General features: G+C 39.4%; 1 pseudogene; it reads left to right on the top strand.

Moving 5' to 3' along the window:
• Positions 1–7192: 7192 nt before the first annotated feature.
• Positions 7193–17956, top strand: LOC470373 (CREB-regulated transcription coactivator 1-like; annotated as a pseudogene).
• The last annotated feature ends 356 nt before the right edge of the window (positions 17957–18312 follow it).

The raw sequence follows: 18312 nt of genomic DNA, 5'->3' as shown, positions 1-18312 counted from the left end.
AATGATATAAGCGAATTAAAATAGTCTGCCTCCAATTTGACGGCTGAAGCTTTTAAGCTATAACCATCCCTCTTCCCTTATTGCCTTAAACTTGGGCGAATTGATAAGAAAGCCCAGTGCTCCTTCTGTTGGCACTGGTAAGAAATTTAAACCACATAAATCCTGCTAAGACAAACCTTGCCCCAGTCCACCTACCTTTACCATCATAAAAACCCCAAGCCAGTCTCCTTTATCTGCTCTTTCAAGCCATTCTGTGTCCATTAAGAGCCACTCTATTCTCTGAAAAACGTTCATTTTCTGAGTACTAAACCTTTTCATATCTTCTTGGTGCATGTATGGCATGACCAGTATTGAAATCTGACCCAAACTTTGGATGCGGAGAGTCTATCCTGTTTCTACATGGTAATCACAACACAAATTCAAAATTTTTTTTCTCATCTACTAAAAACATATTCCAAAAGAAAACCTGAGAAGTCCTGTTATAAAATGTAAGCTTCCTCTGTTGTAGCTTTCACGCAAGATGTTACATAGATAACATATGCCTTTATTTTAGGAACATGATCAGAAGCTATACTTTTTCAGCAATAAAATTCTACCACCCCAAGATCATTGTATTAAATATTTGTGCCACAGGGATTGAGATATTGCTACATATACGCTATGAAAGAAGAAGTAATTGTTCTGATAATCATAACACTAAGAAACAACTGGGAGAAAAGTAGCTTCAGGGACAATATTCAGTAGCTAACTGTTCAACTCGCTAGTTCCCATTGCTTGTAGACACTGAGTCTAGTTATGGGGTAAATCAAAGTGAATAAAACTCAGCTGGAATTTTGACACCAGCAGTGTTTTTCTTTAGTGTTGCTTCCTGGAAAAAAAGTTAAAAATAATGCAAAATCTACAAAATGTCAAGGGAAAGGCAAGATAGCAAAATGGAAACTACAGACAACACAAATTATTGTAGAGCAACTCATGCTTTGGATATTTTGGATGTAATTTTAAACTGTTAATTTTAAATGACCATAAAATCCAAAACTTCAGAAGAGAAATCGTGTAAAAACTGATACTGTGATGAGAATTAGACAATAACTTCAGGCTTTAAATATAATAAAAATTATTTTCCTTACTTCTTTCATTGTTTTTAAAAATACATCTGCTTTGTAATTAATGACTGTATGTTAGATTCAAGGTGAAGTACTTTCATTCCTTCTGATGAGGTAGCTGTTCAAGTTTTAGCCATAAACACCAAATTCTGATTACTAAGCCCCATGGTGATTGAGTGCTATAAAACATAGCAGAACACAAAGCCCAGACTCTTCAGACAGATGATATACACTTCTATGAACACCCAGCAGCCATGACAGTTGGCCAGCAACTTCATATTTGAACAGCGTAACCATTTATCATGGAAGAATTTAATCTAAACATTAAATTATTCTTTTACTCTTTGATTAAATGAAATCACAAAAATAAATATAGTTTGATTAAAGATAATTCAACCAAGTGCCTATTAAGATGAATTCACTATCAATGAGCTAGATGTGATAAAATTTAGTTATAAAATTATAATAGCCGAGGCTTATATATTTAAAATCGGCAGAATCACTGAGAATCATTGGTTAATTCAGGCTTGTTTCTAACTTATCCAGAAACCTGGGGAAAGGATCAGACAATGAGATCTGTACTATGTATGTCACTCATGAAGTTTCTAACAGGCAAGCTTTGTGACATTGTGAACACATATACAACTTAACAGTATTTAAACTGTTATTGGTTCTAAAATATTCCATCAAAAATCAGGTTGTGAAGAATTATTAAACAGAAAATTGAGAAAGCGAAGTTAAAGAGGTCTGAGGTAGGCCGGGCACGGTGGCTCAAGCCTGTAATCCCAGCACTTTGGGAGGCTGAGGCTCGCAGATCACGAGGTCAGGAGATCCAGACCATCCTGGCAAACGCTGTGAAACCCGTCTCTACTAAAAATACAAAAAATTAGCCAGGCGTGGTGGCAGGCGCCTGTAGTCCCAGCTACTCGGGAGGCTGAAGCAGGAGAATGGTGTGAACCCGGCAGGTGGACCTTGCAGTAAGCTGAGATGGTGCCACTGCACTCCAGCCTGGGCAACAGAGCTAGACTCCGTCTCAAAAATAAATAATAATAAAAAATAAAATAAAATAAAGCGATCTGAGTAAAGACGGCACTGTCAAAAACACAGAGGACTTCTTTTTCTTAACAAGAAAAAGAAAACAAGAGAAGCTGCTTCAAAGGACTCAGGATATTGTTTACAAGTATACTAGAGTTTTGCTTTAGAAGGAAGCTCTTAGCAGAATTAAATGAGATCCTTAACAACTGCTTGATGTCTAGTTACACAAGAAAGTACAGAGCAGGCCTAATTTAACCAAAATGAAAGAGAAGTAATTTACCTCTCATTTACTTGATAAGCTAACAAAGATATTATTTGAGCATTGCTGTTGTTGTAGTTCAAACAATTATGGCTAGAGGAGACCAAAAAATTACCCTATTTCTTAATTCTTTTAAATATAACAATCTATATACAAATGTGTATGTATAGGAATAACTTACTTTGATGTTTTATTCTGCTTTCTATATTGCTTCTGAAGCAATTATTTCTTTGTTTTACCAATTTGTTTACTGGTATCTGACTTTTATGCTGGAGACTTCCCTCAAAATCTCAAGTTCTCTTTGCCTTTTAATTTATTCTTAAGAAATTAAGGTACAGAGGAAATTACTGGAAGTTTTCTTTGCAGATAATTTCACTGAGAATCACTGGGCAAATAAATTACTATTTCATTGGAGAATCTCTAGATATCATTGTTCTTTTATGGTAAGTTAATTCAAAGAGGAATCTTTTACTTCTCTTCCAGATGCTGAGTGGCAGAATGCCAGTAATCTGGGAGCTAAACTGGGGAAGATCACTGTGTTAGGCCATTTGCATTGCTATAAAGAAGTACCTGAGACTTGGTAATTTATAAATAAAAGGAGTGTATTTGGCTTAGGGTTCTGCAAGCTGTACAAGAAGCATAGAGGCAGCATCTGCCTCTTTTGAGGGCTTCAAGAAGCTTCTATGCATGGCAGAAAGGGAAAGGGAGCCAGTGTGTGCAGATAATATGGTGAAAGAGAAACAAGAGAGGGCAGAGGGTAGTGCCAGACTCTTTTTAACAATCAGATCTTACAGAAACTAATAGAGTGAAAAGGCTCATTACCACCAAAATGGCATCAAGCGGTGCATGAGGGATCTAGCCCCACGACCCAAATACCTTTCATCAGGCTCCACCTTCAGTTTTGCAGCTCTACTTTCAAACAGGAGATTTAGAGAGGACAAATGTTCAAATGAGGTTAGTCACAGTTTAACTGGGCTCTTTAGACAATCCCCTTATTAACTGTGCGCTTGTTCCCTCTATTGTCTGGCATTCGTGAATGTGGAGCATCCTTTCTTGGATAGCTCCAGGAGGTAAAATCTCCAGGGTCCCCTCCACCTCAGGAAAGAGAGGGCTTTGTGAGGGTATCTGGGGCGTCTTACTGCTTCTTATAAAATTTAATCCAGTACTCTAGTGTTAAGTTGCTCTCATCAAGGTACTTAGTGCCTCCAATTCTCTCTATACCATTAGTTAGCTTGTTTCTTTTTCCCTAAGACTTGCACTCTGCCAATTCTGATTTTATTTATCCATCTATTCTGCATTTTTCAAAAGCTCTCAATTGCTTTCTCTTCCTCCATTTATTTTGTTTTTGTGAGTTTAGACTTTTTTAATTTATCTAGTTTCAGTGTAGTGGGTTTTGAGAAACAATATAGGTAAAGACACATATTCAAGCTTCCAAGTTAAGTAGAAATTACCACATTCCCTTCTATTCCTTAGCTTTTGTCTCCCACCCATTGGTGTCATTCTTCAGTCACTTTGCCAAACTCACTAAACCCAAACCACTTTCCATCTCTTAATTTTTACTTATTTTATTTCTTTCACCTTCACCTGAAGGTCTTTTTCCCTTTGGAAGAGTATTTCTTCACATGCATTATTATTCTGTTCACACTTCAAAGCAAAATCATATCTAACACTTGGTGAAAGTCACTCATCTGCCCATCTTGAATTATTTTCTCTTTCTCCTGTATTTGTATCATCTCCAATTTTGCTTGTTATAAAATCAATATTATTCTGCCTCAACTTAAGCTCCCTTTTCCCACAGATTTTATTCTACTTAAAAGTTAAGACTTATTCATCTCAGTCACCTCCACATAGTCTGAATAGCATAACATCTATAGTACAGTTATTTAAATGCATATTTGTTGAATTAAAACAAATTGAACTCTAACACTTTATGAGAAGATGTTATATTTCTTCTGCTCCTTCATTTTTATTTCTTTTTACTTCTAGGAGCTAAAAGTTTAAACACTGTTATCCAGTATTAGAACTGAGAATCACATATCCATTACACTCTCTCTCTCTTTCTCTGTCTCTGTGTGCATTTAAATATTTTTTCAATGGTTTTTGGGGTACAAGTGGTTTTTGTTGTATGGATGAATTATATAGTGGTGAATTATTAGATTTTAGTGCACCAATTACCCAGGTAGTATACATCGTACCTAACGTGTAGTTTTTTTATTCATAGCCCTTCTCCTACCCTCCCCCTTCTGAGTCTCTAAGGTCCATCATATCACCTGTATGCCTTTGCATACTCATAGCTTAGCTCCCACTTGTAAGTGAGAATACGTGGTTTTAGGTTTTCCATTCCTGTGTTACTTCACTTAGAACAATGGCCTCCAGCTCCATCCAAATTGCTGCAAAAGACATTATTTTATTCCTTTTAATGGCTGAGTAGTATTCCACAGTGTGTGTGTGTGTGTGTGTATGTGTGTGTGTGTATATATATATATATATCACATTATTATTATTCACTCATTAGTCAATGGGCACTTAAGCTGGTTCGACATCTTCTCACTGTGACTTGTACTACTATAAACATATGTGTGTGAATGTCTTTTTCACTTAATGACATATTTTTCTTTGGGTAGATACCCAGTAGTGGGACTGATGGATCAAATGATAGATCTTCTTTTAGCTTTTTAAGGAATAGCCATACTGTTTACCATAGAGGCTGTACTAATTTACATTAATTTACATTCCCACAAGCAGTGTATAACCATTACCTTTTCCCCACATCCATGCCAACATCTATCATCTTTTGACTTAATAATGACCATTCTTGTAGGAATAAGATATTATTTCATTGTGGTTTTAATTTGCACTTCCCTGTTGATTACTGATATTGAGCATTTTTTCATGTTTGCCATTTGTTTATCAACTTTTAAGAACTGTCTATTCATGTCCTTTCTCCACTTTTTAAAGGGACTTTTTTCTTGCTGATTTGTTTGAATCCCTTGTATATTCTGGACACTAGTCCTTTGTCAGATGCATAGTTTGCAAATATTTTCTCCCACTCTGTGGATGGTCTGTTTACTCTGCTGATTATTTCTTTTGCTGTGCAGAGCATTTTAGCTTAATTAGGTCCCATTTATTTATTTCTGTTTTTGTTGCATTTGCTTTGGGGGTCTTAGTATACTGTGAGAGGTAGGGATTCTGTTTCATCCTTCTACATGTGGCTTGCCAGTTTTCCCAGCACCATTAAATACGGTGTCCATTTCCAATATGCGTTTTGTATGCTTTGTTGAAGATCAGTTGGTTATACATATGTGGCTTTATTTCTGGGTTCTTTATTCTGTTGCACTGGTCTATGTGACTACTTTTATACCAGTGCCATGTTCTTTTGGTAACTATAGTCTTGTAGTATAATTTGAAGTCAGGTAATGTGATACCTCCAGATTTGTTCTTTTTGCTTAGAATTCCTTGGGCTATTCATGCTCTTTTTTGGTTCCATATGAATTTTAAGATTTTTTTTTTCTAATTCTGTTAAAAAACAATGTTGGTATTTTGATGGGAATTGCACTGAATATATAGATTGTTTTTGGCAGTATGGTCATTTTCACAATATTGGTTCTTCCAATCCATGAGCATGGAATGTATTTCCATTTATTTGTTTCATCTATGATTTCTTTCAGGAGTGTTGTGTAGTTCTCCTTGTAGAGATCTTTCACCTCCTTGGTTAAATATATTCCTAAGTAATTAAGCTTTTACTAATAAATAAAAGTAACCTAACTTGTGCATTGCACTCTTTGGAGTTGAGAAAACCACATAATTAGAGTAGTTTTAAAACTGGCTTTAACTGACAGCGTAATTCGGGAAATAAGACTTAAACACATGAAACAATTTACAATTCAAGGCAGTATAAAATAAAGAGTGAGGTCCAGGCGTGGTGGCTCAGGCCTGTAATCCCAGCACTTTGGGAAGCCGAGGCGGGTGGATCATGAGGTCAGGAGATCGAGACCATCCTGGCTAACACGGTGAAACCCTGTCTCTACTAAAAATACAAAAAATTAGCTGGGCATGGTGGCTGGAGCCTGTAGTCCCAGCTACTCGGGAGGCTGAGGCAGGAGAGTGGCGTGAATCCGGGAGGCGGAGCTTGCAGTGAGCAGAGATTGCCCCACTGCACTCCAGCCTGGGCGACAGAGCGAGACTCTGTCTCAAAAAAAAATAAATAAAATAAAATAAAATAAAATAAAATAGTTAGATTGTGGGTTCTGTGACGGCCCAGATAAACAGTGAAAATTATATGGGTATAATCCTTTTTGCAGAATGGGTAAGAATCTAAAGGAAATAGAAGAAAAAATGGAAAATGTAAGTGAAAACAAAATATTTGAAAACCTAGAAAAACTCTGGGAATTTATAGGGAGATTTGTCTGACTTAAGTAACAGTAGGCCAATTCTGGAGAGTTGTGGAGAAATATGAATCTGCTAAGAATATAAATATGAATAGCTTGAAAACAGAGGCATCATAAAAAAGGAGACAGGGAGCTTCTAATCAGGCAAGTATGACATTGAAATTAGAAAATTTACATCAAAGCTCCTAAATAATGGCTATGATGGGGGGATGGTAACTGGAAACCAGAATCAGCCCAGAAATTCCAGATTATAGATTCTTAATCCCAAAAAGACAATATTGATGGGACAATCAAGAGCAGGAATGAGAGGGAAAGTCTTCTAGATAGTGTTCAGTTTATCTCTGGTTTTCAATTGCTTTTTTCAACTCGTTTTGTTGTTGTTGCTGCTGTCGTTGTTAAGGGGCCATATGGTCAAGTTGCTTGCTGAAGTTGTGATGAGGTTCTTTCTACAGGATGTGCTCAACAAGGTAAGTTTAAGGAAGGTTAAAGGAACATAACTCTCAAGTGATAAAGTACTAGGTACTAATTCTAAATGAAAAAAGGAGATGGCATCTCAGGTGAGAACACACTTCCAGTGTTAGATGAAGTACTAGTTAAGAGACAAGATGGGATAATCTCTTGTGCTTAAATTCTATTTTTTAAAAAATTTACTTTCTTTTTGCCCTTTTTTAACCTAATATTTTTAATTTCCAAATTAAATGGTATATATTTAATGTGAAATTTTATCAAATTTAGGCTATTAGGAATCCAGACATACATGTCTTAATCAATCTTCATATCTTATTAACAAGAGTAATTCTTTTTCCTTAACATACATTGCCTTATAAATGGGTGATTATCTAGCCCATGGGAAGAAGCCAGGTAGGTGCTGACTATAGCATATGTCTCTCATATGCTTGCTGCTTCTTGAAATTCTAGAAACTCAGATATTTTCCCAGTTTTAAGGTATTACCTTTTGTTTCAGTGAAGATGGTCTGGGAGATGAAGTACATTCAATCTGACTTTTACTGGAAATGTCTAAGGGTAAGTCTTTTTGGAGTGCAAGTTTTGATGGGAGAATGATGATGAAAGAAAACAAAAGTGGCTGGGGGCTTGGGAGTTGGAAAATGCATCTAAAGGAGGGAAAAACCCTACATTAACTAGAATGACAGCAATATTTCTGCCAAAGATCAACTTTCTTCAATTTGCAATTCCATATAGGTTCAGTCAGAGGTAAATTACAAACCCAGCTATTAGCCTAGGATGATTGGTAGCATTTTTATAAGGACATATCTTGAAACAGAAAATTCACAACTATTATTTTTATCATTTTTTTTCTTTCTTATCACTCTTGACTTCAATTTGATAATAGTCATGTAAGCATTCCAGGAGCTACTGGGCTAAAGTACCTCCTGATAACATCCCCACTGTCTCGGGGATTAGTGGTCATGGGTGACCCGTTAAGAATGAGACATTGTGTCAATTCCAAAGTTCAAGCAGAGCTTCACCTCTAAATCTATTTTAGATAATTCTTTTGATAGTTAGAATATAATATATCTTGAGATCACTGCTTTTAATTAATGATTACCCCTCTGCCTTTATCTTAATTCCCTTTATCTTCATCAGTGAAAGAGTCACACTGTGGCAATGAGGGTTGTTGCGCTGGAGGTCAGAATCAAGTGAAACTTATTTCATCTTTAGTTTGAAATTACATTTCTTTAAATACTGCTCCAGGGGAAAATCAATGGGTATAAACAGAAAATGCTCAAGTATGAGAAAAATAGACTTCAAGGTGAAATCTTTAAAATATATGGCTCAGGAAGAAAAAGCAGCCAAAAGGCATGTATTTCCACTTCTGGGGACTGAAAAAGACGAGCCATAAAGTGTAATCGTTTTATATTAACAACTTCCATCTTCTCACATTCATAATTGCTTTTAGCTAATGCAAAAGTGAAGATCTTAATATTATCCGACATTTGTTTGGGTGAATGGGAAAATGTGATCTAACAAAAGAGTAACACAGGATACAATAAAGTACCACTTTAGAAACAGCAGCAAGAGTTATATATTCCAACGGTGCTGGGTCCCATGATCCAGCAAATATAAATATAATTAATTATTTATATTTGCATATAAATAATTAATATGCATACCCCAATAATGCCAGCTTCTGTGCACTACATTTAGTATGAATTATGCAGAAATGCTTCAAAAATGCCTTTAATAGTAAAGGGAATTGCTACCCTCCAAGATATGTAGGAAATAAAATCATTTGTTTGAAAAATAAAATGAAAACAGAAGATCTGATTAAAAAACATTCAGGAAAGGCAAGTTTCTTGATCAACTATCTTTTTTTTTTTTTTTTTTTTTTTTGAGACAGAGTCTCTGTCACCCAGGCTGGAGTGCAGTGGTGCAATCTTGGATCACTGCAAGCTCCACCTCCCAGGTTCACACCATTCTCCTGCCTCAGCCTCCCAAGTAGCTGGGACTACAGGCACCCGCCACCACGCTTGGCTAATTTTTTGTATTTTTAGTAAAGACGGGGTTTCACCATGTTAGCCAGGATGGTCTCGATCTCCTGACCTCATGATCCGCCCGCCTCACCCACCCAAAGTGCTGGGATTACAGGCATGAGCCACTGCACCCAGCCCAACTATCTTGTGTTTTATGTATGTTTTATCTTTTAAGATTTGTACTAGCCTTCAGGAATATGAAAGTGCATATGAGTCCTTAGAAAAAGAACATAGTGAAATCACACAAATAAAACTGCTGAACAATTAGGAAGTAGTAAAGGGCAAGCCCTAAGAGTTAGACAGCTCCCTAGAGGGGACACTTGAAGAAAGAGTTGAGTACACCAAGGGAGAGATATATGTATTTTTTTAATGTTGTATGTCAGAGCACAGAAAGAGAGATTCAATATGTATTTGGAAGATTTGTTGGTTAAGAGAATCTATGCAGGCCATGCTTATGATCACAAAAATGTCAACATATGACAATACTAGTGTTATTCCCACGGCTAAGCCAACATGTCAAAAAGTTTTCACCTAATGTTAGGCAATAATTGCTCCTGATAATCAACTTGGCCCAGAACTGAGAAAGAGGCCTTCAAGTGCTAACTGAGGTTCAACGAAATCATTTCACTGGTGGAGTTTCATGGGACCAATGTCAATGGCCCCCATGAACTGCTCATTGCTCTGAAGTTTTGAAGACATAAGATTCCTTGAATTACCTCAGTTTTGTTCTCTCATACTTTTGCATTCCAGTAGGTGGGTTTGATGAAACCCAGCCCTGCTGGTCTTTAAGAATATTCAGGAAGATAGTCAATTAACAACATACATTCTTGCTGGAACATAAAACTAGTTAAATTAAGCTGCAGATAATTTAGAAGAGTCTAGGCAATATAGCTTAGTTAATTGAGGGGGCTCTAGAGACAGATTGCCTGGATTTAAATTCTGAAACCACAATTTACTAAATGATGACTTTGAGCAACTTGCTTAAACTTCATTTACCTTAGTTTCCTCATCTATAAAATAGTTATGATAATACTACCTAGAGCCTTCATAAAGTCATTGTAAGGATTGAAGGAGTAAATACATGTAAGCCACTTAGAATAGAACCAGCAAATAATAATAGCGCTATAAATCTTAGCTAAAATTATTGTATCATAAAGATTCAGAGTTTGAGCTCTGGAGTCATACTGCTACTTTGATTTCATTTCTTACTGAGAAATGAAAGTTCTAACTCAGCTCCTATCGCAGTAGCACCTACTGCAAAGGTCATTATGTATAACGATTAGCAAAATGCTCAGTTCTCAACGTGTCAGCAGTTAAAAAAGCCATCCCTGTTATTCTTGATATTTTATAAGATTTTCAAACACTATTGTAAAATCAGATGCTTTAGTTTATGGACATAATAGTGACAAAACGTTATTCAGAGAAATAGTGAATATCTTATACATTTTTACCTAATTCTTGAAATGGCCTCTTAGCCTGCAGACTTTGAAGTTTTTCAGAAGCCAGGGAGAGGGGACAGAGGAGAAGCTACTTTATTACATTGAGTGATAAATTATACTCATTTTTAGCATGCAGAACTAAATTTTCATAGTATAAAAAAATGTCTGGCCAGAAGCTTTGTCTGCATGACCATACAATTGGGAAAATATATATTTATTAGTAAAGTATATACAAATATGAAGAGACAGTTATTGTCCTTAGAGTAACTGTGTGTGTGTTTCAATGAAAGCAAATATTTACAACATTTGCTGTAAATAATGTACCTTGACAGAGGTACAAAATAATGTGATACTTCCTCCTTTCTACTGTATTAAGGATCAAGCTTAGTTGATCCATACCAATTATGCCTGGATATAGCTTGCCAAAAATAGATCGATTTTAACATATGGAGAGAAAAATCAAATTATAAATGTGTTCTTCCAAGTTTTATCTAGTGAGTCAAGTGAATCTACTAATAAATGAGGTACCAGTAAGTGATTCGTACAACCAAGATCGATTCCACTATGTCCTAAGCATGTAAAAAGTTTCATTAAAATTAGGAAGAGCTGTTTTTTTAAAAAAAAATTTGTTTATTTTTATGAATTTAGGGGTACCAGTGCACTGATGTTACTTAGACACATTGCATAGTGGTTGTAATCTGGGCTTTTAGTGTACCTATCACATAAATTGTGTACATTGTACCTAAAAGATAGTATTTCATCCCTCTCCTCACTCCCTTCTTCTTGTGAGTTGGAATCTCCAGTGTCTTTTATTTCACTCTGTGTCTGTGTGTACCCATTGTTTAGCTCCCATTTATAAAATGAGAACATGTAGTTTTAAACTTTCTGTTCCTGAGTCATTTCACTAAGAATAATAGCCTCTAGTTCCATCCATGTTGCTGCAAAAGACATGAATTCAGGCTTTTTCATGTCTGAGTAGTATGCCATGATGTATATATACCAAATATTATTTAACTTTTTGGTTCAGGGGTACATACATGTGCAGGTTTGTTATATAGATATATTGTGTGTCATGGGGCTTTGGCATACAGATTATTTCATCACCTGGGTAATAACCACAGTACCTGATAGGTAGGTGTATGATCCTTTCCCTCCTCCAAACCTTCACACTCTATCCACAAATAGGCCTCAGTGTCTGTTGCTCCCTTTTTTGTGTCCATGTGTTCTCAATGTTTAGCTTCCACTTATAAGTGAGAACATACAGTATTTGGTTTTCTGTTCCTGTGTTACTTAGGATAGTGGCCTCCAGCTTCATCCATGTTGCTGCAAAGAACATGATCTTATTATTTTTTATGGCTGCATAGTATTTCATGGTTTACAGGTACCACGTTTTGTTTATTCAGCTTATCATTCATGGGCATTTAGGTTGATTTAATGTCCTTGCTACTGTGAATAGTGCTGCAATGAACATACATGTGTATGTGTCTTTATGATAGAATTATTTACATTCCTTTGGGTATATCCCCAATAATGAGATTCCTGGGTTGAATGGTAGTTCTGCTTTTAGTTCTTTGAGAAATTGCTGCACTGCTTTCTACAATGGTTGAACTGATTTATAATCCCAACACCGTAAATAAATGTTCCCTTTTCTCCACAACCTTACCAACATCTGTTTTTTTTTTAGTTTTTAATAATAGCCATTCTGACTGGTGCGAGATGGTATCTCATTGTGGTTTTAATTTACATTTCTCTAATAATCAGTGATATTGAGCTTTTTTTTATATGCCACATATTTGTCTTCTTTTGAAAAGTGTCTGTTCATGTCCTTTGCTCACTTTTTAATTAGGTTTTTTTTTCTTGTAAATCTGTTTAAGTTCCTTACAGATGCTAGATATTAGACCTTTCACAGTTGCATAGTGCAAACATTTTCTGATTTTGTAGGATGCCTGTTTACTTTGTTGCTAGTCTGCTGTGCAGAAGCTCTTTAGTCTAATTAGATCCCATTCATCAATTTTTGCTTCCATTGCAATTGCTTTTGGCATCTTCATCATAAAATCTTCACCTGTTCCTATGTCAAGAATGGTATCACCTAGGTTGTCTTCCAGGGTTTTATAGTTTTTAGTTTTTGTTTAAGTTTTTAATTCATCTTGAGTTGGTTTGTGTGGTGTAAGGAAGGGGTCCAGCTTCATTATTCTACATTTGGCCAGCCAATCATCTCAGCACCATTTATTGACTAAGGAGTCCTTTTTCTACTGCTTGTTTTCATCAACTTTGTCAAAAATTAGATGGCTGTAGGTGTGCAGCTTTATTTCTGGGATCTCTACTTTGTTCCATTGGTCTATGTGACTGTTTTTGTACCAATACCATGCTGTTTTGGTTACTGTAGACTTGTAGTATAGTTTGAAGTACGGTAATGTGATGCCTCCAGCTTTGTTCTTTTTGCTTGAGATTGCCTTGGCTATTTTTTTGGTTCCTTATGAATTTTAAAATAGTTTTTTCTAATGTGGTAAAGAATGTCATTAGTAGCTTGATAGGAATAGCATTAAATCTGCAAATGGCTTTGGATAGTATGATCATTCTAATAATATTGATTATTCCTATCCATGAACATGGAGTGTTTTTTCATTTTTCTGTATCCTCTCTGATTTCTTTGAGCAGTGTTTTGTAATTCTCATAGTAGAGATAGTTCACCTCCTTGGTTATCTGTATTCCTAGTTATTTCATTTATTCTATGGCTATTGTGACTGGGATTATATTCTTGAGTTAGCATTCAACTTGGACATTGTTGGTGTATAGAAATGCTACTGGTTTTGTACATTGATTTTGTAATCTGAAACTGTGCCCGACATGTTTCGACATGTTTATCATACCTAGGAACCTTTGGGGAGAGACTAGGGTTTTCCAGGTAAGAATCATATTGTCTTGAGGAGAAATAGCTTGACTTCCTCTCTTTCTATTTGAATGCCTTTTCTCTCTTTCTCTTGTCTGATTTCTCTGGCGAGGACTTCCAAAACTATGTTGAATGAAGTGTTGAAAAAGGGCATCCTTGTCTTGTTCTTATTCTCAAGAGGAGTGCTTCCAGCTTTCACCCTTTCAGTATGATGTTGGCTGTGGGTCTGTCATAGATGTCTCTCATTATTTTGAGTTATGTTACCTCAACGCCTAGTTTGTTGAGGGTTTTTAACATAACAGAATGCTGAATTTGGTCAGAAGGTTTTTCTGCATCTACTAAGACGAACATGTGGTTTTTGGTTCTAGTTCAGTTTATGTGGTGATTCACACTTATTGATTAGCATATGTTGAACCAATCTTGCATCTCAGGATTAAAGTCAACTTGATTGTGGTGTTTTAGCTTTTTGAAAAGCTGCTGGATTTGGTTTGCTAGTATTTTGTTGAGGATTTTCCTATCAATGGTCAGCAAGGATATTGGCTTCAAGTTTTCCTTTTTTATTGTGTCTCTTTCAACTTTTGGTATCACGATAATGCTGGCCTCATAGAATGAGTTAGGGAGGAGTCCCTCCTCCTCAATGTTGTGAAATACTTTCAGTAGGAATGGCAGCAGATCTTCTTTATAACTCTGGTAGGATTTGGTCATGAATCCATCTGCTCCTTGGATTTTTCTGCTTGGTAGGCATTTTATTACGGATTTAACCTTGGAACTCATTATTTGTCTGTTCAGGGATTCAATTTCTTCCTGGTTCAATCTTGAAGGTTGTTATGTTTCCAGGAATTTATTTACTTCTTGTAGCTTTTCTAGTTTGAGTGCATAGTGGTGTTTGTGGTAGCCTCTGAGTTTTTGCATGTCCCTTAGTCATTTTTGATTGTGTTCATTTGGATCTTCTCTCTTTTTTGCTTTATTAGTCTAGCTAGCAGTCTACCAATCTTACTTATTCTTTCAAATAACCAACTCCTCTATACTTTGGTCTTTTGTATGGTTTTTCGCATTTCAATTTTCTTCAGTTCAGCTCTAATTTTGGTTATTTCTTCCTCTATCTTTGGGGTTGGTTTTCTCTTTGTTTTCTAGTTCTTCTAAGTGTGATTTTAGATGGTTAATTTGAGATCTTTTTTCATTTTTAATGTGGTATTTAATGCTAGAAACTTTCTTAACACTGCTTTAACTGTGTCCCAGAGATTCTTCTATGTTGTATCTTCGTCTTCATTCATTTAAAAAAAATTTTAATTTCTGCCTTAATTTCACTGTTTACTCAATAAACAGTGATTTTTATTCCAAAAAAATTCAGGAGCATGTTGTTTAATTTCCATGTGATCGTATAGTTTTGAGTGTTTTCTTAGAATAGATTTCTATTTTTATTGTGCTGTGATCTGACAGTGTGTTTGGTATAATTGTGTTTTTTTCCAATTTGCTGAGGATGGTTTTAGGTCTGATTGTCGGGTCAATTTTAGAGTATGTATTATGTGCAGATGAGACAAATGTATACTCTGCTGTTTTGTGGTAGAGAGTTCAGTAGATACCTGTCAGGCCCGTTTAGTCAAGCGTCAAGTTCAAGTCCTGTTTATCTGTTAGTTTTCTGCCTCAATAATATGTATAGTACTGTTGTTGAAGTTCAACACTGTAGTAGTGGTGAAATCTCCCACTATTATTGTATGGTTATCTAAGTCTCTTCGGAGATCTCTAAAAACTTGCTCTACAAATCTGGATGCTGCTGTGTTGGGTGCATACATATTTAAGATAGGTCTTCTTGTTAAATGGATCCCTTTACCATTATGTAATGCCCTTTTTGTCTTTTTAAAATCTTTGGGCTAAAGTGTATTTTTTTCTGAAAATAGAATAGCAACGCTGGCATTTTTCTTTTCTTTTCATCATCTATATTCAGCGAGAAGGTCACACTGCACAATGAGAAACACGCGGAGGAGACAGCGGCCTTCGAGGAGGCCATGAAAGGTCTAAGCCTGATGCGGCCCCACGGCTCCAGCTCCAGAAATACCAGTACCTGCAACTGGGCCCAAGCGGGGCCAGTACTATGCCGGGTCCCTGCTCAACGTGAACCAGATCGGGAGTGGCACCGTGGACCTGCCCTTCCAGACCCCCTTCCAATCCTTGGGCCTGGACACCAGCCTGACTACCAGGCACCATGGGCTGGTGAACAGGGTGTACCGGGAACGCGGCCGGCTACGCTCCCAGCACTGCCTGCACCTGTCAAAGGACAAACACGGATAGCAGGCCAACAGCTGCCCATATGGCACCGTGTACCTCTTGCCACCCACGGACACCAGCTGGAGAAGGACCAATTCTGACTCGCCCTGCACCAGAGCACAATGACGCCCATGCAGCCAGAATCCTTTACTAGTGGGTCCCAGGACGTGCACCAGAAAAAAGTCTTACTATTAACAGTCCCAGGAATGGAAGAGACCATATCAGAGGCAGACAAAAACCTTTCCAAGCAAGCGTGGGGAAACCAAGAAGACTGGATCCAGGACCAAGTCCTGCGCGGAATCAACGAATCAACATCTTCCCGTCCGCCGACCAGGAAAACACTACAGCCCTGATCTCCGCCACTCACAATACTGGGGGCTCCCTGCAGCGCCTGACCAGCATCCACTTCCCTTCCCCGCTCGACTCCGAGGAGCCCACCTTCCCCGCACTCAGTAGCTCCAGCAGCACCGACAACGTCTCGGCCAACCTGATGCACCTGGGCATCAGCGGCGCCGGCCGGGGGATGAGCACACTCGGCTCCCCTCCGCTGCACCGTCCAGCCGGCGTCAGCCCCCCTGTCCCTGAGCACAGAGACGGGGCATCAGCAGTCATCGCCCACTCTGTCCCCGCTGTCATACATCACTCAGGTCATACATCATGAATGCCCTGTCTCTGGAGCAGCAGCTACCCTACGCCTTCTTCACCCAGACGGACTCCCAGCAGCCGCTGCCGCAGCCCCAGCCTCCGCCGCCCCCTTAGCCTGGGTCTCAGCCGCCGCCAACCCCACCGCCCCTACAGGCGCCCATCCGCCTGCCCCCCCGGCAGCCCCTGTTGCCCAGCACCAACCTGAATCGTGGGCCACAGCCGCCCCCGCTCGCGGTCACGGTACCGTCCTCTCTCTTCCAATCCCCACGGAGAATCCCGGCCAACAGTCGATGGGGATCGACATCGCCTCGGCGCCGCCTCTGCAGCAGTAGCGGCACTAGCCCCGGCTCCTCGGCCAACCAGTCTCCCACCTCGCCAGTCTCCAATGAAGGCTTCTCCCCAGGGAGCTCCCCGCAACACACTTCCACTCTGGGCAGCGTGTTTGGGGACGCGTACTATGAGCAGCAGATGGCGTTCAGGCAGGCCAATGCTCCGTCCCACCAGCTGGAGCAGTTCAACATGATGGAGAACGCCATCAGCTCCCTATACAACAGGGGCTCCACGCTCAACTACTCGCAGGCGGTCATGATAGGCCTCACCCACAGCCACGGGAGCCTGCTGAACTCGCAGCAGCTGGGCTACACCAGCCACAGTGGCATCCCCAACATCATCCTCATAGTGACAGGACAGTCTCCCCCGGCCCCCCAGCCTCTTTAAAGAACTGACCAGCTCTCTGGCTTCGACTCCGACAGCCAGTTTCCCCTGGATGAACTCAAGATCGACCCCCTGACCCTGGACGGACTGACCCTGGACGGACGGCACATGCTCAATGACCCCGATGTGGTTCTGGCGGACCCAGCCACCAAGAACACCTTCCGAATGGACCGCCTGTGAGCGGGCATGCCGGCACCCTGCCGCTCAGCCATCCCGACGGCGCCTCCCCAGCCCGGGGACAGCCACGCTCCGTCCCTCGCCAATAGCCGAGCTTGTGATTCTGAGCTTGCGATGCCGCCAAGAGCCCCCAGCCCGCTCCCGGTTGTCCACCTCCCGCGAAGCCCAGTCGCTAGGCCGCGAGCCGGGCGTCCACCCACCCGCCGGCCCGGGCTGAGCTGGGATCGGAGGCTTTGAGGCCCCCGCCCCCGCAGACCCTCCCTGCACCGACTCCCTAGCTAGCAGCCCCGCCGGGCCCTAAGCCGTCCGCTTTAAGATGCGGGAAGTATCAGCTCCAAGCCTGGCGAGCAGGCTCAGGGAAGGGGCGCGCATGGTCCGCCACAAAGCATTTTCCGACTGTTTGTCCAGCTCTTACTGCCTTCCTCGGTTCCCGGTCCCCCAACCTATCTGCCACCCCCAGCCCGTGGTCAGGTAGCGATTGAGTCCCAAGCCGCCCCAGGGAGGAGGCGGCAGAGCACGGAGCAGACGCAAAGTGAAATAAACACAATTTTGAAGGCAAAATTATACATATATATATGCTGAATATACACCCCCTATATCTTCTGGCTTGTAGGGCTTGTGCTGAAAGTTCCACTATTAGCTTGATGAGTTTCCCTTTGTAGGTGACCTGCCCCTTCTCTCTAACTGGCTTCAATTTTTTTTTCTTTCATGTCTATCTTGGAAATCTAATCATCGTGTGCCTTGGGAATGGTCATCTTGTATAGTATTTCGCAGGAGTTCTCTGCATTTTTTAATTTAAAGTTGGCCTTGCTAGTGAGGTTGAGGGAAATTTTCATAGATAATATCCTCAAATATATTTTCCAAGTTGCTTCTTTTTTCTCCCTCTCTTTCAAGGATGCTAATGT

Source organism: Pan troglodytes, chromosome 12, assembly GCF_028858775.2.
Source record: "Pan troglodytes isolate AG18354 chromosome 12, NHGRI_mPanTro3-v2.0_pri, whole genome shotgun sequence".
Classification (NCBI taxonomy): Eukaryota; Metazoa; Chordata; class Mammalia; order Primates; family Hominidae; genus Pan; species Pan troglodytes.
The sequence above is the reverse complement of the archived record's forward strand: the minus strand, read 5'-3'. Positions and strand labels throughout refer to the sequence as shown.